The sequence below is a fragment of the Phyllobates terribilis genome, unplaced genomic scaffold (genome assembly GCF_046119375.1).
Source record: "Phyllobates terribilis strain yellow unplaced genomic scaffold, ASM4611937v1 Scaffold_169__1_contigs__length_4117513, whole genome shotgun sequence".
NCBI classification, from domain to species: Eukaryota; Metazoa; Chordata; class Amphibia; order Anura; family Dendrobatidae; genus Phyllobates; species Phyllobates terribilis.
Genome location: NW_027362929.1, coordinates 3,066,099 through 3,086,871, shown reverse-complemented (window position 1 = coordinate 3,086,871; position 20,773 = coordinate 3,066,099). Strand labels below are relative to the sequence as shown.

The window sequence follows — 20,773 nt, the reverse complement described above, 5'->3', positions numbered from 1 at the left end:
CTATCTATCTAGCTCTCCCTCTATACTTCCTTTTGGATAAACAGACATATTAGGCAAGCATTTTGGAGCTTTCACCTAAATAACTACAGGTGGTGAGATAAGCTGCACAATATAATTGACCTTTCAGTATATTGTTGCACACACACCATCTATTTAGCAAATGCCCTTGTTATCAACAGCAGCCTTTTAAACTCACCTGAGCTAACAGGTATGTGAGCTGGTTACTCTGCTGCGCTTAAAATTTCTTTTTTGGTTTGCTACAATGCCTTTTCTGAAACGTTGTCTCCCTCTGCTGGAACACTGACTTCTTTCATTTAATGCCTGCAGACTATAAAAGAGAAACCAACCCAAAAAGTTTGGTTGATTAGTCTGTGGCATTCTTTTAAACTGTTGCTTATGGCGGTCTCTGTGAGCTTCTCAGTGACATTCAGCCATCCAGGTATCCCGCCTGCAGTAGACGGAATGTGGCAATGGAACGCTGGCTGCGCATGTCATAATAGGCTCTGAGCCTTTATATACCTGCGCACAGCAGCAGCCACCTTCAGTCTGCTGCTGGACAGCCAGCAGCAGCAGCAGCAGGAGAGGTAATTAATCAGCAACCCTCCTGCTAAGGGTAGACAGCTGCTCGTTCCACCCCCCCCCCGCCTTAATTGGTTCTCCTCCCTTCCAACGGTGTTGAGGCGGGTGGGAACAGCCGGGGGTTGAGGGTACTGTGCTAAAAGAGGTGGAGTTATGCAGATCTAAAACGCGTGGATTGCAGCAGCAGCAAGCCGAAAAGTGCAGGCATGTGAGGGATCTAGAGGTTGACAGCATGTCTTCTTAACGGGAGTCCAGGTGGCCATCTCCACAAATGGACTTTTCAGAATCCTTGGGTGGCACCGTAGTCGGAAACCAATTCTGGTTATCGCTTCTCGGCCTTTTGGCTAAGATCATGTGTAGTATCTGTTCTTATCAGTTTAATATCTGATACGTCCCCTATCTGGGGACCATATATTAAATGGATTTTTAGAACAGGGAGATGGAAAAAGAGCTTGCTCTGTCCACTCCACGCATTGACCTGGTATTGCAGTATCTCCAGGACCGGTGCACCCCTTCTTTAATGCAGTTTCTAAAATCAGAAAGAATTGAATTCAATGCTTTTTGTTCATTTTGCTTGTTTGTCGGATTTTGGGATGGACTCTTTGGCTTTGCTTTTCTTCTCCTCATTGGATTTTTCATGTTAAAAGTTGCAGAAGCCAGATGACAAGCTCATTTTGGTTCAACTTCAGCAACTGTGCATTGCATTGCCATGTAATGTAATGTAATGCAATGCTATCTATCTAGCTCTCCCTCTATACTTCCTTTTGGATAAACAGACATATTAGGCAAGCATTTTGGAGCTTTCACCTAAATAACTACAGGTGGTGAGATAAGCTGCACAATATAATTGACCTTTCAGTATATTGTTGCACACACACCATCTATTTAGCAAATGCCCTTGTTATCAACAGCAGCCTTTTAAACTCACCTGAGCTAACAGGTATGTGAGCTGGTTACTCTGCTGCGCTTAAAATTTCTTTTTTGGTTTGCTACAATGCCTTTTCTGAAACGTTGTCTCCCTCTGCTGGAACACTGACTTCTTTCATTTAATGCCTGCAGACTATAAAAGAGAAACCAACCCAAAAAGTTTGGTTGATTAGTCTGTGGCATTCTTTTAAACTGTTGCTTATGGCGGTCTCTGTGAGCTTCTCAGTGACATTCAGCCATCCAGGTATCCCGCCTGCAGTAGACGGAATGTGGCAATGGAACGCTGGCTGCGCATGTCATAATAGGCTCTGAGCCTTTATATACCTGCGCACAGCAGCAGCCACCTTCAGTCTGCTGCTGGACAGCCAGCAGCAGCAGCAGCAGGAGAGGTAATTAATCAGCAACCCTCCTGCTAAGGGTAGACAGCTGCTCGTTCCACCCCCCCCCGCCTTAATTGGTTCTCCTCCCTTCCAACGGTGTTGAGGCGGGTGGGAACAGCCGGGGGTTGAGGGTACTGTGCTAAAAGAGGTGGAGTTATGCAGATCTAAAACGCGTGGATTGCAGCAGCAGCAAGCCGAAAAGTGCAGGCATGTGAGGGATCTAGAGGTTGACAGCATGTCTTCTTAACGGGAGTCCAGGTGGCCATCTCCACAAATGGACTTTTCAGAATCCTTGGGTGGCACCGTAGTCGGAAACCAATTCTGGTTATCGCTTCTCGGCCTTTTGGCTAAGATCAAGTGTAGTATCTGTTCTTATCAGTTTAATATCTGATACGTCCCCTATCTGGGGACCATATATTAAATGGATTTTTAGAACAGGGAGATGGAAAAAGAGCTTGCTCTGTCCACTCCACGCATTGACCTGGTATTGCAGTATCTCCAGGACCGGTGCACCCCTTCTTTAATGCAGTTTCTAAAATCAGAAAGAATTGAATTCAATGCTTTTTGTTCATTTTGCTTGTTTGTCGGATTTTGAGATGGACTCTTTGGCTTTGCTTTTCTTCTCCTCATTGGATTTTTCATGTTAAAAGTTGCAGAAGCCAGATGACAAGCTCATTTTGGTTCAACTTCAGCAACTGTGCATTGCATTGCCATGTAATGTAATGTAATGCAATGCTATCTATCTAGCTCTCCCTCTATACTTCCTTTTGGATAAACAGACATATTAGGCAAGCATTTTGGAGCTTTCACCTAAATAACTACAGGTGGTGAGATAAGCTGCACAATATAATTGACCTTTCAGTATATTGTTGCACACACACCATCTATTTAGCAAATGCCCTTGTTATCAACAGCAGCCTTTTAAACTCACCTGAGCTAACAGATATGTGAGCTGGTCACTCTGCTGCGCTTAAAATTTCTTTTTTGGTTTGCTACAATGCCTTTTCTGAAACGTTGTCTCCCTCTGCTGGAACACTGACTTCTTTCATTTAATGCCTGCAGACTATAAAAGAGAAACCAACCCAAAAAGTTTGGTTGATTAGTCTGTGGCATTCTTTTAAACTGTTGCTTATGGCGGTCTCTGTGAGCTTCTCAGTGACATTCAGCCATCCAGGTATCCCGCCTGCAGTAGACGGAATGTGGCAATGGAACGCTGGCTGCGCGTGTCATAATAGGCTCTGAGCCTTTATATACCTGCGCACAGCAGCAGCCACCTTCAGTCTGCTGCTGGACAGCCAGCAGCAGCAGCAGCAGGAGAGGTAATTAATCAGCAACCCTCCTGCTAAGGGTAGACAGCTGCTCGTTCCACCCCCCCCCCCGCCTTAATTGGTTCTCCTCCCTTCCAACGGTGTTGAGGCGGGTGGGAACAGCCGGGGGTTGAGGGTACTGTGCTAAAAGAGGTGGAGTTATGCAGATCTAAAACGCGTGGATTGCAGCAGCAGCAAGCCGAAAAGTGCAGGCATGTGAGGGATCTAGAGGTTGACAGCATGTCTTCTTAACGGGAGTCCAGGTGGCCATCTCCACAAATGGACTTTTCAGAATCCTTGGGTGGCACCGTAGTCGGAAACCAATTCTGGTTATCGCTTCTCGGCCTTTTGGCTAAGATCAAGTGTAGTATCTGTTCTTATCAGTTTAATATCTGATACGTCCCCTATCTGGGGACCATATATTAAATGGATTTTTAGAACAGGGAGATGGAAAAAGAGCTTGCTCTGTCCACTCCACGCATTGACCTGGTATTGCAGTATCTCCAGGACCGGTGCACCCCTTCTTTAATGCAGTTTCTAAAATCAGAAAGAATTGAATTCAATGCTTTTTGTTCATTTTGCTTGTTTGTCGGATTTTGGGATGGACTCTTTGGCTTTGCTTTTCTTCTCCTCATTGGATTTTTCATGTTAAAAGTTGCAGAAGCCAGATGACAAGCTCATTTTGGTTCAACTTCAGCAACTGTGCATTGCATTGCCATGTAATGTAATGTAATGCAATGCTATCTATCTAGCTCTCCCTCTATACTTCCTTTTGGATAAACAGACATATTAGGCAAGCATTTTGGAGCTTTCACCTAAATAACTACAGGTGGTGAGATAAGCTGCACAATATAATTGACCTTTCAGTATATTGTTGCACACACACCATCTATTTAGCAAATGCCCTTGTTATCAACAGCAGCCTTTTAAACTCACCTGAGCTAACAGGTATGTGAGCTGGTTACTCTGCTGCGCTTAAAATTTCTTTTTTGGTTTGCTACAATGCCTTTTCTGAAACGTTGTCTCCCTCTGCTGGAACACTGACTTCTTTCATTTAATGCCTGCAGACTATAAAAGAGAAACCAACCCAAAAAGTTTGGTTGATTAGTCTGTGGCATTCTTTTAAACTGTTGCTTATGGCGGTCTCTGTGAGCTTCTCAGTGACATTCAGCCATCCAGGTATCCCGCCTGCAGTAGACGGAATGTGGCAATGGAACGCTGGCTGCGCGTGTCATAATAGGCTCTGAGCCTTTATATACCTGCGCACAGCAGCAGCCACCTTCAGTCTGCTGCTGGACAGCCAGCAGCAGCAGCAGCAGGAGAGGTAATTAATCAGCAACCCTCCTGCTAAGGGTAGACAGCTGCTCGTTCCACCCCCCCCCCCGCCTTAATTGGTTCTCCTCCCTTCCAACGGTGTTGAGGCGGGTGGGAACAGCCGGGGGTTGAGGGTACTGTGCTAGAAGAGGTGGAGTTATGCAGATCTAAAACGCGTGGATTGCAGCAGCAGCAAGCCGAAAAGTGCAGGCATGTGAGGGATCTAGAGGTTGACAGCATGTCTTCTTAACGGGAGTCCAGGTGGCCATCTCCACAAATGGACTTTTCAGAATCCTTGGGTGGCACCGTAGTCGGAAACCAATTCTGGTTATCGCTTCTCGGCCTTTTGGCTAAGATCAAGTGTAGTATCTGTTCTTATCAGTTTAATATCTGATACGTCCCCTATCTGGGGACCATATATTAAATGGATTTTTAGAACAGGGAGATGGAAAAAGAGCTTGCTCTGTCCACTCCACGCATTGACCTGGTATTGCAGTATCTCCAGGACCGGTGCACCCCTTCTTTAATGCAGTTTCTAAAATCAGAAAGAATTGAATTCAATGCTTTTTGTTCATTTTGCTTGTTTGTCGGATTTTGGGATGGACTCTTTGGCTTTGCTTTTCTTCTCCTCATTGGATTTTTCATGTTAAAAGTTGCAGAAGCCAGATGACAAGCTCATTTTGGTTCAACTTCAGCAACTGTGCATTGCATTGCCATGTAATGTAATGTAATGCAATGCTATCTATCTAGCTCTCCCTCTATACTTCCTTTTGGATAAACAGACATATTAGGCAAGCATTTTGGAGCTTTCACCTAAATAACTACAGGTGGTGAGATAAGCTGCACAATATAATTGACCTTTCAGTATATTGTTGCACACACACCATCTATTTAGCAAATGCCCTTGTTATCAACAGCAGCCTTTTAAACTCACCTGAGCTAACAGGTATGTGAGCTGGTTACTCTGCTCCGCTTAAAATTTCTTTTTTGGTTTGCTACAATGCCTTTTCTGAAACGTTGTCTCCCTCTGCTGGAACACTGACTTCTTTCATTTAATGCCTGCAGACTTTAAAAGAGAAACCAACCCAAAAAGTTTGGTTGATTAGTCTGTGGCATTCTTTTAAACTGTTGCTTATGGCGGTCTCTGTGAGCTTCTCAGTGACATTCAGCCATCCAGGTATCCCGCCTGCAGTAGACGGAATGTGGCAATGGAACGCTGGCTGCGCGTGTCATAATAGGCTCTGAGCCTTTATATACCTGCGCACAGCAGCAGCCACGTTCAGTCTGCTGCTGGACAGCCAGCAGCAGCAGCAGCAGGAGAGGTAATTAATCAGCAACCCTCCTGCTAAGGGTAGACAGCTGCTCGTTCCACCCCCCCCCCCCGCCTTAATTGGTTCTCCTCCCTTCCAACGGTGTTGAGGCGGGTGGGAACAGCCGGGGGTTGAGGGTACTGTGCTAAAAGAGGTGGAGTTATGCAGATCTAAAACGCGTGGATTGCAGCAGCAGCAAGCCGAAAAGTGCAGGCATGTGAGGGATCTAGAGGTTGACAGCATGTCTTCTTAACGGGAGTCCAGGTGGCCATCTCCACAAATGGACTTTTCAGAATCCTTGGGTGGCACCGTAGTCGGAAACCAATTCTGGTTATCGCTTCTCGGCCTTTTGGCTAAGATCAAGTGTAGTATCTGTTCTTATCAGTTTAATATCTGATACGTCCCCTATCTGGGGACCATATATTAAATGGATTTTTAGAACAGGGAGATGGAAAAAGAGCTTGCTCTGTCCACTCCACGCATTGACCTGGTATTGCAGTATCTCCAGGACCGGTGCACCCCTTCTTTAATGCAGTTTCTAAAATCAGAAAGAATTGAATTCAATGCTTTTTCTTCATTTTGCTTGTTTGTCGGATTTTGGGATGGACTCTTTGGCTTTGCTTTTCTTCTCCTCATTGGATTTTTCATGTTAAAAGTTGCAGAAGCCAGATGACAAGCTCATTTTGGTTCAACTTCAGCAACTGTGCATTGCATTGCCATGTAATGTAATGTAATGCAATGCTATCTATCTAGCTCTCCCTCTATACTTCCTTTTGGATAAACAGACATATTAGGCAAGCATTTTGGAGCTTTCACCTAAATAACTACAGGTGGTGAGATAAGCTGCACAATATAATTGACCTTTCAGTATATTGTTGCACACACACCATCTATTTAGCAAATGCCCTTGTTATCAACAGCAGCCTTTTAAACTCACCTGAGCTAACAGATATGTGAGCTGGTTACTCTGCTGCGCTTAAAATTTCTTTTTTGGTTTGCTACAATGCCTTTTCTGAAACGTTGTCTCCCTCTGCTGGAACACTGACTTCTTTCATTTAATGCCTGCAGACTATAAAAGAGAAACCAACCCAAAAAGTTTGGTTGATTAGTCTGTGGCATTCTTTTAAACTGTTGCTTATGGCGGTCTCTGTGAGCTTCTCAGTGACATTCAGCCATCCAGGTATCCCGCCTGCAGTAGACGGAATGTGGCAATGGAACGCTGGCTGCGCGTGTCATAATAGGCTCTGAGCCTTTATATACCTGCGCACAGCAGCAGCCACCTTCAGTCTGCTGCTGGACAGCCAGCAGCAGCAGCAGCAGGAGAGGTAATTAATCAGCAACCCTCCTGCTAAGGGTAGACAGCTGCTCGTTCCACCCCCCCCCCGCCTTAATTGGTTCTCCTCCCTTCCAACGGTGTTGAGGCGGGTGGGAACAGCCGGGGGTTGAGGGTACTGTGCTAAAAGAGGTGGAGTTATGCAGATCTAAAACGCGTGGATTGCAGCAACAGCAAGCCGAAAAGTGCAGGCATGTGAGGGATCTAGAGGTTGACAGCATGTCTTCTTAACGGGAGTCCAGGTGGCCATCTCCACAAATGGACTTTTCAGAATCCTTGGGTGGTACCGTAGTCGGAAACCAATTCTGGTTATCGCTTCTCGGCCTTTTGGCTAAGATCAAGTGTAGTATCTGTTCTTATCAGTTTAATATCTGATACGTCCCCTATCTGGGGACCATATATTAAATGGATTTTTAGAACAGGGAGATGGAAAAAGAGCTTGCTCTGTCCACTCCACGCATTGACCTGGTATTGCAGTATCTCCAGGACCGGTGCACCCCTTCTTTAATGCAGTTTCTAAAATCAGAAAGAATTGAATTCAATGCTTTTTGTTCATTTTGCTTGTTTGTCGGACTTTGGGATGGACTCTTTGGCTTTGCTTTTCTTCTCCTCATTGGATTTTTCATGTTAAAAGTTGCAGAAGCCAGATGACAAGCTCATTTTGGTTCAACTTCAGCAACTGTGCATTGCATTGCCATGTAATGTAATGTAATGCAATGCTATCTATCTAGCTCTCCCTCTATACTTCCTTTTGGATAAACAGACATATTAGGCAAGCATTTTGGAGCTTTCACCTAAATAACTACAGGTGGTGAGATAAGCTGCACAATATAATTGACCTTTCAGTATATTGTTGCACACACACCATCTATTTAGCAAATGCCCTTGTTATCAACAGCAGCCTTTTAAACTCACCTGAGCTAACAGGTATGTGAGCTGGTTACTCTGCTGCGCTTAAAATTTCTTTTTTGGTTTGCTACAATGCCTTTTCTGAAACGTTGTCTCCCTCTGCTGGAACACTGACTTCTTTCATTTAATGCCTGCAGACTATAAAAGAGAAACCAACCCAAAAAGTTTGGTTGATTAGTCTGTGGCATTCTTTTAAACTGTTGCTTATGGCGGTCTCTGTGAGCTTCTCAGTGACATTCAGCCATCCAGGTATCCCGCCTGCAGTAGACGGAATGTGGCAATGGAACGCTGGCTGCGCGTGTCATAATAGGCTCTGAGCCTTTATATACCTGCGCACAGCAGCAGCCACCTTCAGTCTGCTGCTGGACAGCCAGCAGCAGCAGCAGCAGGAGAGGTAATTAATCAGCAACCCTCCTGCTAAGGGTAGACAGCTGCTCGTTCCACCCCCCCCCCCCGCCTTAATTGGTTCTCCTCCCTTCCAACGGTGTTGAGGCGGGTGGGAACAGCCGGGGGTTGAGGGTACTGTGCTAAAAGAGGTGGAGTTATGCAGATCTAAAACGCGTGGATTGCAGCAGCAGCAAGCCGAAAAGTGCAGGCATGTGAGGGATCTAGAGGTTGACAGCATGTCTTCTTAACGGGAGTCCAGGTGGCCATCTCCACAAATGGACTTTTCAGAATCCTTGGGTGGCACCGTAGTCGGAAACCAATTCTGGTTATCGCTTCTCGGCCTTTTGGCTAAGATCAAGTGTAGTATCTGTTCTTATCAGTTTAATATCTGATACGTCCCCTATCTGGGGACCATATATTAAATGGATTTTTAGAACAGGGAGATGGAAAAAGAGCTTGCTCTGTCCACTCCACGCATTGACCTGGTATTGCAGTATCTCCAGGACCGGTGCACCCCTTCTTTAATGCAGTTTCTAAAATCAGAAAGAATTGAATTCAATGCTTTTTGTTCATTTTGCTTGTTTGTCGGATTTTGGGATGGACTCTTTGGCTTTGCTTTTCTTCTCCTCATTGGATTTTTCATGTTAAAAGTTGCAGAAGCCAGATGACAAGCTCATTTTGGTTCAACTTCAGCAACTGTGCATTGCATTGCCATGTAATGTAATGTAATGCAATGCTATCTATCTAGCTCTCCCTCTATACTTCCTTTTGGATAAACAGACATATTAGGCAAGCATTTTGGAGCTTTCACCTAAATAACTACAGGTGGTGAGATAAGCTGCACAATATAATTGACCTTTCAGTATATTGTTGCACACACACCATCTATTTAGCAAATGCCCTTGTTATCAACAGCAGGGTTTTAAACTCACCTGAGCTAACAGGTATGTGAGCTGGTTACTCTGCTGCGCTTAAAATTTCTTTTTTGGTTTGCTACAATGCCTTTTCTGAAACGTTGTCTCCCTCTGCTGGAACACTGACTTCTTTCATTTAATGCCTGCAGACTATAAAAGAGAAACCAACCCAAAAAGTTTGGTTGATTAGTCTGTGGCATTCTTTTAAACTGTTGCTTATGGCGGTCTCTGTGAGCTTCTCAGTGACATTCAGCCATCCAGGTATCCCGCCTGCAGTAGACGGAATGTGGCAATGGAACGCTGGCTGCGCGTGTCATAATAGGCTCTGAGCCTTTATATACCTGCGCACAGCAGCAGCCAACTTCAGTCTGCTGCTGGACAGCCAGCAGCAGCAGCAGGAGAGGTAATTAATCAGCAACCCTCCTGCTAAGGGTAGACAGCTGCTCGTTCCACCCCCCCCCCCCCGCCTTAATTGGTTCTCCTCCCTTCCAACGGTGTTGAGGCGGGTGGGAACAGTCGGGGGTTGAGGGTACTGTGCTAAAAGAGGTGGAGTTATGCAGATCTAAAACGCGTGGATTGCAGCAGCAGCAAGCCGAAAAGTGCAGGCATGTGAGGGATCTAGAGGTTGACAGCATGTCTTCTTAACGGGAGTCCAGGTGGCCATCTCCACAAATGGACTTTTCAGAATCCTTGGGTGGCACCGTAGTCGGAAACCAATTCTGGTTATCGCTTCTCGGCCTTTTGGCTAAGATCAAGTGTAGTATCTGTTCTTATCAGTTTAATATCTGATACGTCCCCTATCTGGGGACCATATATTAAATGGATTTTTAGAACAGGGAGATGGAAAAAGAGCTTGCTCTGTCCACTCCACGCATTGACCTGGTATTGCAGTATCTCCAGGACCGGTGCACCCCTTCTTTAATGCAGTTTCTAAAATCAGAAAGAATTGAATTCAATGCTTTTTGTTCATTTTGCTTGTTTGTCGGATTTTGGGATGGACTCTTTGGCTTTGCTTTTCTTCTCCTCATTGGATTTTTCATGTTAAAAGTTGCAGAAGCCAGATGACAAGCTCATTTTGGTTCAACTTCAGCAACTGTGCATTGCATTGCCATGTAATGTAATGTAATGCAATGCTATCTATCTAGCTCTCCCTCTATACTTCCTTTTGGATAAACAGACATATTAGGCAAGCATTTTGGAGCTTTCACCTAAATAACTACAGGTGGTGAGATAAGCTGCACAATATAATTGACCTTTCAGTATATTGTTGCACACACACCATCTATTTAGCAAATGCCCTTGTTATCAACAGCAGCCTTTTAAACTCACCTGAGCTAACAGGTATGTGAGCTGGTTACTCTGCTGCGCTTAAAATTTCTTTTTTGGTTTGCTACAATGCCTTTTCTGAAACGTTGTCTCCCTCTGCTGGAACACTGACTTCTTTCATTTAATGCCTGCAGACTATAAAAGAGAAACCAACCCAAAAAGTTTGGTTGATTAGTCTGTGGCATTCTTTTAAACTGTTGCTTATGGCGGTCTCTGTGAGCTTCTCAGTGACATTCAGCCATCCAGGTATCCCGCCTGCAGTAGACGGAATGTGGCAATGGAACGCTGGCTGCGCGTGTCATAATAGGCTCTGAGCCTTTATATACCTGCGCACAGCAGCAGCCACCTTCAGTCTGCTGCTGGACAGCCAGCAGCAGCAGCAGCAGGAGAGGTAATTAATCAGCAACCCTCCTGCTAAGGGTAGACAGCTGCTCGTTCCACCCCCCCCCCCCGCCTTAATTGGTTCTCCTCCCTTCCAACGGTGTTGAGGCGGGTGGGAACAGCCGGGGGTTGAGGGTACTGTGCTAAAAGAGGTGGAGTTATGCAGATCTAAAACGCGTGGATTGCAGCAGCAGCAAGCCGAAAAGTGCAGGCATGTGAGGGATCTAGAGGTTGACAGCATGTCTTCTTAACGGGAGTCCAGGTGGCCATCTCCACAAATGGACTTTTCAGAATCCTTGGGTGGCACCGTAGTCGGAAACCAATTCTGGTTATCGCTTCTCGGCCTTTTGGCTAAGATCAAGTGTAGTATCTGTTCTTATCAGTTTAATATCTGATACGTCCCCTATCTGGGGACCATATATTAAATGGATTTTTAGAACAGGGAGATGGAAAAAGAGCTTGCTCTGTCCACTCCACGCATTGACCTGGTATTGCAGTATCTCCAGGACCGGTGCACCCCTTCTTTAATGCAGTTTCTAAAATCAGAAAGAATTGAATTCAATGCTTTTTGTTCATTTTGCTTGTTTGTCGGATTTTGGGATGGACTCTTTGGCTTTGCTTTTCTTCTCCTCATTGGATTTTTCATGTTAAAAGTTGCAGAAGCCAGATGACAAGCTCATTTTGGTTCAACTTCAGCAACTGTGCATTGCATTGCCATGTAATGTAATGTAATGCAATGCTATCTATCTAGCTCTCCCTCTATACTTCCTTTTGGATAAACAGACATATTAGGCAAGCATTTTGGAGCTTTCACCTAAATAACTACAGGTGGTGAGATAAGCTGCACAATATAATTGACCTTTCAGTATATTGTTGCACACACACCATCTATTTAGCAAATGCCCTTGTTATCAACAGCAGGGTTTTAAACTCACCTGAGCTAACAGGTATGTGAGCTGGTTACTCTGCTGCGCTTAAAATTTCTTTTTTGGTTTGCTACAATGCCTTTTCTGAAACGTTGTCTCCCTCTGCTGGAACACTGACTTCTTTCATTTAATGCCTGCAGACTATAAAAGAGAAACCAACCCAAAAAGTTTGGTTGATTAGTCTGTGGCATTCTTTTAAACTGTTGCTTATGGCGGTCTCTGTGAGCTTCTCAGTGACATTCAGCCATCCAGGTATCCCGCCTGCAGTAGACGGAATGTGGCAATGGAACGCTGGCTGCGCGTGTCATAATAGGCTCTGAGCCTTTATATACCTGCGCACAGCAGCAGCCAACTTCAGTCTGCTGCTGGACAGCCAGCAGCAGCAGCAGGAGAGGTAATTAATCAGCAACCCTCCTGCTAAGGGTAGACAGCTGCTCGTTCCACCCCCCCCCCCCCGCCTTAATTGGTTCTCCTCCCTTCCAACGGTGTTGAGGCGGGTGGGAACAGTCGGGGGTTGAGGGTACTGTGCTAAAAGAGGTGGAGTTATGCAGATCTAAAACGCGTGGATTGCAGCAGCAGCAAGCCGAAAAGTGCAGGCATGTGAGGGATCTAGAGGTTGACAGCATGTCTTCTTAACGGGAGTCCAGGTGGCCATCTCCACAAATGGACTTTTCAGAATCCTTGGGTGGCACCGTAGTCGGAAACCAATTCTGGTTATCGCTTCTCGGCCTTTTGGCTAAGATCAAGTGTAGTATCTGTTCTTATCAGTTTAATATCTGATACGTCCCCTATCTGGGGACCATATATTAAATGGATTTTTAGAACAGGGAGATGGAAAAAGAGCTTGCTCTGTCCACTCCACGCATTGACCTGGTATTGCAGTATCTCCAGGACCGGTGCACCCCTTCTTTAATGCAGTTTCTAAAATCAGAAAGAATTGAATTCAATGCTTTTTGTTCATTTTGCTTGTTTGTCGGATTTTGGGATGGACTCTTTGGCTTTGCTTTTCTTCTCCTCATTGGATTTTTCATGTTAAAAGTTGCAGAAGCCAGATGACAAGCTCATTTTGGTTCAACTTCAGCAACTGTGCATTGCATTGCCATGTAATGTAATGTAATGCAATGCTATCTATCTAGCTCTCCCTCTATACTTCCTTTTGGATAAACAGACATATTAGGCAAGCATTTTGGAGCTTTCACCTAAATAACTACAGGTGGTGAGATAAGCTGCACAATATAATTGACCTTTCAGTATATTGTTGCACACACACCATCTATTTAGCAAATGCCCTTGTTATCAACAGCAGCCTTTTAAACTCACCTGAGCTAACAGGTATGTGAGCTGGTTACTCTGCTGCGCTTAAAATTTCTTTTTTGGTTTGCTACAATGCCTTTTCTGAAACGTTGTCTCCCTCTGCTGGAACACTGACTTCTTTCATTTAATGCCTGCAGACTATAAAAGAGAAACCAACCCAAAAAGTTTGGTTGATTAGTCTGTGGCATTCTTTTAAACTGTTGCTTATGGCGGTCTCTGTGAGCTTCTCAGTGACATTCAGCCATCCAGGTATCCCGCCTGCAGTAGACGGAATGTGGCAATGGAACGCTGGCTGCGCGTGTCATAATAGGCTCTGAGCCTTTATATACCTGCGCACAGCAGCAGCCACCTTCAGTCTGCTGCTGGACAGCCAGCAGCAGCAGCAGCAGGAGAGGTAATTAATCAGCAACCCTCCTGCTAAGGGTAGACAGCTGCTCGTTCCACCCCCCCCCCCGCCTTAATTGGTTCTCCTCCCTTCCAACGGTGTTGAGGCGGGTTGGAACAGCCGGGGTTGAGGGTACTGTGCTAAAAGAGGTGGAGTTATGCAGATCTAAAACGCGTGGATTGCAGCAGCAGCAAGCCGAAAAGTGCAGGCATGTGAGGGATCTAGAGGTTGACAGCATGTCTTCTTAACGGGAGTCCAGGTGGCCATCTCCACAAATGGACTTTTCAGAATCCTTGGGTGGCACCGTAGTCGGAAACCAATTCTGGTTATCGCTTCTCGGCCTTTTGGCTAAGATCAAGTGTAGTATCTGTTCTTATCAGTTTAATATCTGATACGTCCCCTATCTGGGGACCATATATTAAATGGATTTTTAGAACAGGGAGATGGAAAAAGAGCTTGCTCTGTCCACTCCACGCATTGACCTGGTATTGCAGTATCTCCAGGACCGGTGCACCCCTTCTTTAATGCAGTTTCTAAAATCAGAAAGAATTGAATTCAATGCTTTTTGTTCATTTTGCTTGTTTGTCGGATTTTGGGATGGACTCTTTGGCTTTGCTTTTCTTCTCCTCATTGGATTTTTCATGTTAAAAGTTGCAGAAGCCAGATGACAAGCTCATTTTGGTTCAACTTTAGCAACTGTGCATTGCATTGCCATGTAATGTAATGTAATGCAATGCTATCTATCTAGCTCTCCCTCTATACTTCCTTTTGGATAAACAGACATATTAGGCAAGCATTTTGGAGCTTTCACCTAAATAACTACAGGTGGTGAGATAAGCTGCACAATATAATTGACCTTTCAGTATATTGTTGCACACACACCATCTATTTAGCAAATGCCCTTGTTATCAACAGCAGCCTTTTAAACTCACCTGAGCTAACAGGTATGTGAGCTGGTTACTCTGCTGCGCTTAAAATTTCTTTTTTAGTTTGCTACAATGCCTTTTCTGAAACGTTGTCTCCCTCTGCTGGAACACTGACTTCTTTCATTTAATGCCTGCAGACTATAAAAGAGAAACCAACCCAAAAAGTTTGGTTGATTAGTCTGTGGCATTCTTTTAAACTGTTGCTTATGGCGGTCTCTGTGAGCTTCTCAGTGACATTCAGCCATCCAGGTATCCCGCCTGCAGTAGACGGAATGTGGCAATGGAACGCTGGCTGCGCGTGTCATAATAGGCTCTGAGCCTTTATATACCTGCGCACAGCAGCAGCCACCTTCAGTCTGCTGCTGGACAGCCAGCAGCAGCAGCAGCAGGAGAGGTAATTAATCAGCAACCCTCCTGCTAAGGGTAGACAGCTGCTCGTTCCACCCCCAACCCCCAGCCTTAATTGGTTCTCCTCCCTTCCAACGGTGTTGAGGCGGGTGGGAACAGCCGGGGGTTGAGGGTACTGTGCTAAAAGAGGTGGAGTTATGCAGATCTAAAACGCGTGGATTGCAGCAGCAGCAAGCCGAAAAGTGCAGGCATGTGAGGGATCTAGAGGTTGACAGCATGTCTTCTTAACGGGAGTCCAGGTGGCCATCTCCACAAATGGACTTTTCAGAATCCTTGGGTGGCACCGTAGTCGGAAACCAATTCTGGTTATCGCTTCTCGGCCTTTTGGCTAAGATCAAGTGTAGTATCTGTTCTTATCAGTTTAATATCTGATACGTCCCTGACGCGCCCCTGGGCCTGTGTCGCGCTGCGTGAGCTTACCCGGAGCCGGATCTGTTGAGGGTTGTAGTCTCGTGGCGGTGACCCGGTCCGTGCCCAGGGAGTCAAACTGGACGGCAGTCTGTTAGCGGTAAATGGTTGATGACTACGCCACCCGTTGAGTGCAGCCAGGGGGCTGCTGCTGCAGGGCAGACCGCTGAGGCCGATGGTAGGATTGTGCAGCGTGATAGTATAACCCCCAACGGGAGGGGTATGGCCTCAGGGCAGCCGACGTGGATGATGGGGGTAGCAGGAACCACTCAGAGACGGTACGGTGTAGTTCAGGGTCTTTACTGGTAACAACAAAAGACCCTCCCGGAGTACTTGCTAGCGGATGGGGCCTGGTCAGTCCTTGAGCAGATGGGATCTCCCCTGGCCAGGCGTAGTTGTAGGCCTCCCAAACTGACTGTACTCTTCTGGCTACCTTGCTAGGAGCTGATGTAAGTAGCCCACGTCCCTGAGTGTACCGTGTGGTGCTCACCCGTATGGCCGGTGACTCGGGGCCTTCTAATGGCTTCCGCTCCACGATGGCGGTGCTGGTCCCACGCGTGTGACCGTGCCTTCGGGCTTCTGGGCCAGAGGACCTGAAATCCCCTGCCTGACGGATTCTGCTGCTGGGTAGGAATTAGTCCCCACAGCCTCGGACTCCGGGTCCGGTAAAAAGTCTTCTTAGTCAGGGCGAACTCTGCAGCTGCCAGCCCCTGACTCCTTGTAACTGCTGTTTCTTCCTATGCTGTCTCTACTTCTTCTCTTCTTCTACTCCTCACCCTGCCTCAGCCCCAGGTTTTTATAGGGGAAGTTCTTCCCCTCCCAAGACTGGGCAGGAGGTGTGGCATGCACAGGATCCCTGACCAAAGGACCTCCCACCTGCTCTCAGACATAACATTACGTTACTGTGGCAACCAGACCCCTGGGGTGTCACATTCCCCCCTAGTAAAATTTAGTACTCCGGGACTAAACACATTATAGAAAAACATAACAAGGTGAAAACAACAACACTAAAATACAATAAGGAAACACAATAAGATGGTCACGGCGTATCCGCAACCGGGTGCAGTCTTTGAAGAAAAGCAAAGGTGTCCATTTCACCGAAACAGGGAGACGTAACCAGGTAGGGGTCTGTTCTACCCCGAGTCCTTGACAGTCTTTAGTCCATCCTGGGTTACGCTCCAACTATATACAAGGATTCCCGGTAAATCCACCAAGGTTTCCTAAAAACAACTAGAAACACAAAATTACACACAAGCAACTATAGACAGGTAAACATTATAAAATAGCTTAAACATTTAGATCCTCCAACGTGCGGGTAACTGGCCTCTAGTGGCCCTAGTGGACCTACGGAGCTGACTGTCTGGCCCTGAACTACAGGGTGTAGGAGCTGTCAAGGGTAAACTGGGCAGCTGTCTACCGGCTCTTTGTCTCACTAGGGGTACGGCAGGCTCACTATAAGCAGAGGGTTGATTCTCCTGTTCTGCTTGTGTGGAGTCTTCTGCCTCCTGGACCGGCTGTTCTTCCAGCTCTACCCGTTGCTCCGTAGGTTCTTGGGATGATGGTTGGAGGAAGGTGAGTACGGGTACCACAACTGCACCATTGACTTGAGTCCAAGACCGAGGGAAGTCCCCGAGCATGGTACTAACCATATCTTCCCTTTCCTCTACGGGTCGATGGTCTTCTTGTTCCTCTTCAGGGTTCCTCAGTTGTTCGGGACACTTCTTCAGGTGGTCCCGGGATACAATGGCTGTGGTTTCCCCTCCGTCTTTACTGATGGTACAGACCTTCGGGTTTTCGTGGCTTGAGGGCAGTACGGTGTACGGGTCCTTCTCCCACTGGTCGTCCAACTTGTGGAGCCGTCTCTTCCTCTTCAAGACCTGCTCTCCGGGTACCAGGGGAACAGCGGGAGCATACTGGTTGTATGTCTTCTCTTGTCTTTCCCTAGCCTGACAGAGACTTCGCTCCACGCTCTCCTGTACTCTCCGGTACTGCTGCTGCCTCTCTGTGTCCCAGTCTGTTTCTGGTGAAGTGTCCTCGGGTGTCAGGACTCCCATTTCCAGGTCAACAGGTAACTTACCAGGTCTTGCCCTCATTAGGTAAGCCGGGGTACAGTTGGTGGAACCTACCGGGATGTGGTTGTATAGGTCCACCAGATCGGGCAACTTCTCAGGCCACAGACTGCGTTCTTCCAGGGGCAATGTTTTTAGAAGATCCATTACCACCTGGTTCATTTTTTCACAAAGTCCATTAGTTTGCGGATGGTAGGGTGTCGTCCTTATCTTCCGGCAGCCATACAGATTGCAGAATTCCTGGAAGACCTCCGCTTCAAAGGCAGGTCCCTGGTCCGTCAGCACTTGGTCCGGGTACCCGTGTGGACGGCAGAAGTGCTGCTGGAAGGCTCTAGCTGCTGTTTGAGCCGTTAAGTCCTTGACGGGGACGACAACCAAGAACCGGGAGTAATGATCCACGATGGTTAACGCGTAGACGTAGCCACTTCTGCTTGGGGTCAGTTTTACATGATCCAAGGCTACCAGTTCCAACGGTTGCCGGGTGACGATGGACTGCAGGGGAGTCTTCTGGCTGGCCCGGTCCTTCCTTCTCAGATTGCACGGGCCACAGTCTCTGCACCACTTCTCGATGGTTCCCCTAATGCCTACCCAGTGGAACCGCTCGCGCAGCAGAAACTCCAGCTTTTTCCACCCGAAGTGTCCAGCTCCGTCGTGGTATGCCTCCATCACCATGGCTGCGTCTCTTCGGGGCACCACTACTTGCCAGAGTAGTTCATGCGTCCGGGAGTTGACCATTCTGCGGCACAACTTCCCCTTGTAAAGGAATAGTCGACTCTTCTCCGCCCATAGTTGTTTGTCTTCCTCCGGAGCGTCCGGTTCAAGGCGAGCCTCCGGCCGAGTCAGCATCTCCTTCACCAGTCGGACGGCAGGGTCGCTGTCTTGCGTTTCCGCCCAGTTGTAGTGGGGTAAGGGGTTCAACGTAGCAGCCTGCTTACCCCTTACCCGGTGGGAATACTGGATAGTCCCATGACGGTGGAACGCAGGGAGTTCAACTTCTTCCAGTCCCTCCGGATCTTCTCCTTCGTCCGGCAGGTTGGGCATCCTGGACAGGGCGTCCGCGTTAGTATTGGAGCGTCCTGCCCGGTATTTGATTGTGAACTCGTAGTTGGACAGACGGGCCATCCACCTCTGCTCCAGGGCACCGAGTCTTGCCGTGTCCAGGTGTGTCAACGGGTTGTTATCCGTGTATACGGTGAACCGGGAAGAAGCGAGGTAATGCCTAAAGCGCTCGGTGACTGCCCATACCACGGCCAGGAACTCTAGCTTAAATGAGCTGTAATTCTCGGGGTTCCTTTCGGTGGGTCGCAGTTTTCGGCTGGCATAGGAGATTACTCGTTCTCTCCCCTGCTGAATCTGGGACAGTACGGCTCCTAGCCCGATGTTACTGGCGTCGGTGTAGAGGATGAAGGGCTGGCTATAGTCCGGGTACGCCAAGATTTCATCCCCCGTGAGGGCCATCTTCAGCTGGCGGAAGGACTCTTCTTCTAGCTCTTCCCATTTGAAGGGCGGCTTCTGGTTCTTGGCCTTCCGGGACTGGCCTATCAGGAGGTCCTGCATAGGCGCTGCCTTTTTGGTGAAACCGGGAATAAACCTTCGGTAGTAGCCTACCAACCCTAGGAACTGCCGCACTTCTTTTACGCTGGAGGGGCTTGGCCATCCCTTAATTGCGGTGATCTTATCGGGGTCGGGAGCCACTCCGTCAGCGCTCACCACGTGTCCCAGGTATTGCACCTTTGGTTTCAGGAGGTGACACTTGGAGGGTTTCACCTTTAGGCCGTAACTCGCCAGAGCTTCGAACACCTCCGCCAGGTGTTTCAGGTGGTCCTCATAAGTTTTGGAGTATACGATGACATCGTCCAGGTACAACAGGACCGTCTCGAAGTTTCTGTGGCCCAGACAGCACTCCATTAATCGTTGGAAGGTTCCTGGGGCGTTGCAGAGTCCGAACGGCATGCAGGTGAACTCGCTAAGTCCCATCGGGGTGGTGAATGCGGTCTTCTCCCGGTCCGCCTCTGCTACAGGAACCTGCCAGTACCCGCTAGTGAGATCCAAGGTAGAGAAGAAGTTAGCAGATCTTAAAGCAGTCAATGACTCCTCTATCCTTGGTAAGGGGTACGCATCCTTGTGTGTGATACGGTTGATTTTCCGGTAATCTACACACATCCTCATGGTGTTGTCTTTCTTTTTGACTAAAACTAGTGGGGCTGCCCAGGGGCTACAGCTATCCCGGATTACCCCAGCCTCCTTCATGTCTCTAAGCATCCCCTTGGCGTGTTGGTAATGTGCAGGGGGTACGGGTCGATACCTCTCTTTTATGGGAGGATGATCTCCCGTGGGGATGCGGTGTTCTACCCCCTTGACTCGCCCGAAGTCTAACGGGTGTTTACTAAACACTCTCTCATACTCTTGAACCACCCGATAGACTCCTTGTTTCTGATGTGAGGGAGTGGAGTCAGTACCCAGATGTAGTTGCTGACACCAGTCCTCCATGTCTTTCTTAGAGCCGTTACCTTCCTCCGGGTGAGATGGAGGCAAGGGTTCCACAGATTGTATAGAATTTTGATTAGTGGTATATAATTTGGCTAGCGTGGCATACCGGGGCAGGTACACTTCCCTCTCCCCGATATTTATTATGCGAACGGGCACCCTCCCATGGCGTACATTGACCACCCCCCGTGCTGTCAAAATGGTGGGCCTACTGTCTGAGTAAACTGGTTCTACCATTGCCTGGTAATCTCTACCTCTCAGACCAATAGCTGCCCGGCACCAAATCATCATTTCACTTTTTGGGGGCATGGCAATAGGAAAAGGGTCACACATTCTTACGCTACCAATCTCACCGCCGGAGAGTTCCACTTGTTGCCGTTGCATCAGTGCCCGGATCTCTTTCTGGAGCACCCGCTGCTCGCCGGAGCTGGCGTTCTTGGCAACCTGCTGTAAAAGGAAAATCACCTCTGCAAGACAATTTTCAATTACGTTAGTTCCTAGAGTTATTTTTGGGTGACTCTCATGTTTATCAATATCTACAATGATCAGTCCCTGTGCGGCCAGTTCGACTCTACCGATTTTGAGGGTCACCTCTTTAAATCCGATCTGTGGCACGGGCTGGCCATTGCTGGCGATGATACTCAAGTCGTCGTCAGGGTAGCGGGTAATATCCGAGTCATTCCAGTACTGCTTGAAGAGCACGTACGGGATGGTGGTGACCTGTGACCCGGTATCCAGTAGGGCACTCATGGGAATGCCATCCAGTACCACAGGCAAGACTGG

The 20,773-nt window shown here is 47.5% G+C and overlaps 11 non-coding genes and 1 pseudogene across 11 annotated transcripts; all 12 read left to right on the top strand.

Moving 5' to 3' along the window:
• Nucleotides 1-903: 903 nt before the first annotated feature.
• Nucleotides 904-1,094, top strand: LOC141210088 (U2 spliceosomal RNA). Its single transcript, XR_012280267.1, has one exon. It is a non-coding gene; the product is annotated as a U2 spliceosomal RNA (small nuclear RNA).
• Nucleotides 1,095-2,213: 1,119 nt separating this feature from the next.
• LOC141209313 (U2 spliceosomal RNA) lies at nt 2,214-2,404 on the top strand. The gene has a single exon (XR_012279511.1). It is a non-coding gene; the product is annotated as a U2 spliceosomal RNA (small nuclear RNA).
• A 1,121-nt stretch (nt 2,405-3,525) lies between these two features.
• LOC141209312 (U2 spliceosomal RNA) lies at nt 3,526-3,716 on the top strand. The gene has a single exon (XR_012279510.1). It is a non-coding gene; the product is annotated as a U2 spliceosomal RNA (small nuclear RNA).
• Nucleotides 3,717-4,837: 1,121 nt separating this feature from the next.
• On the top strand, nt 4,838-5,028 carry LOC141209311 (U2 spliceosomal RNA). The gene has a single exon (XR_012279509.1). It is a non-coding gene; the product is annotated as a U2 spliceosomal RNA (small nuclear RNA).
• Nucleotides 5,029-6,150: 1,122 nt separating this feature from the next.
• On the top strand, nt 6,151-6,341 carry LOC141209310 (U2 spliceosomal RNA). The gene has a single exon (XR_012279508.1). It is a non-coding gene; the product is annotated as a U2 spliceosomal RNA (small nuclear RNA).
• Nucleotides 6,342-7,461: 1,120 nt separating this feature from the next.
• LOC141209309 (U2 spliceosomal RNA) lies at nt 7,462-7,652 on the top strand. The gene has a single exon (XR_012279507.1). It is a non-coding gene; the product is annotated as a U2 spliceosomal RNA (small nuclear RNA).
• A 1,122-nt stretch (nt 7,653-8,774) lies between these two features.
• Nucleotides 8,775-8,965, top strand: LOC141209308 (U2 spliceosomal RNA). The gene has a single exon (XR_012279506.1). It is a non-coding gene; the product is annotated as a U2 spliceosomal RNA (small nuclear RNA).
• Nucleotides 8,966-10,085: 1,120 nt separating this feature from the next.
• On the top strand, nt 10,086-10,276 carry LOC141209306 (U2 spliceosomal RNA). Its single transcript, XR_012279504.1, has one exon. It is a non-coding gene; the product is annotated as a U2 spliceosomal RNA (small nuclear RNA).
• A 1,122-nt stretch (nt 10,277-11,398) lies between these two features.
• LOC141209305 (U2 spliceosomal RNA) lies at nt 11,399-11,589 on the top strand. Its single transcript, XR_012279503.1, has one exon. It is a non-coding gene; the product is annotated as a U2 spliceosomal RNA (small nuclear RNA).
• Nucleotides 11,590-12,709: 1,120 nt separating this feature from the next.
• LOC141209304 (U2 spliceosomal RNA) lies at nt 12,710-12,900 on the top strand. The gene has a single exon (XR_012279502.1). It is a non-coding gene; the product is annotated as a U2 spliceosomal RNA (small nuclear RNA).
• A 1,120-nt stretch (nt 12,901-14,020) lies between these two features.
• On the top strand, nt 14,021-14,211 carry LOC141209303 (U2 spliceosomal RNA). Its single transcript, XR_012279501.1, has one exon. It is a non-coding gene; the product is annotated as a U2 spliceosomal RNA (small nuclear RNA).
• A 1,123-nt stretch (nt 14,212-15,334) lies between these two features.
• Nucleotides 15,335-15,446, top strand: LOC141210715 (U2 spliceosomal RNA; annotated as a pseudogene).
• Nucleotides 15,447-20,773: the final 5,327 nt, after the last annotated feature.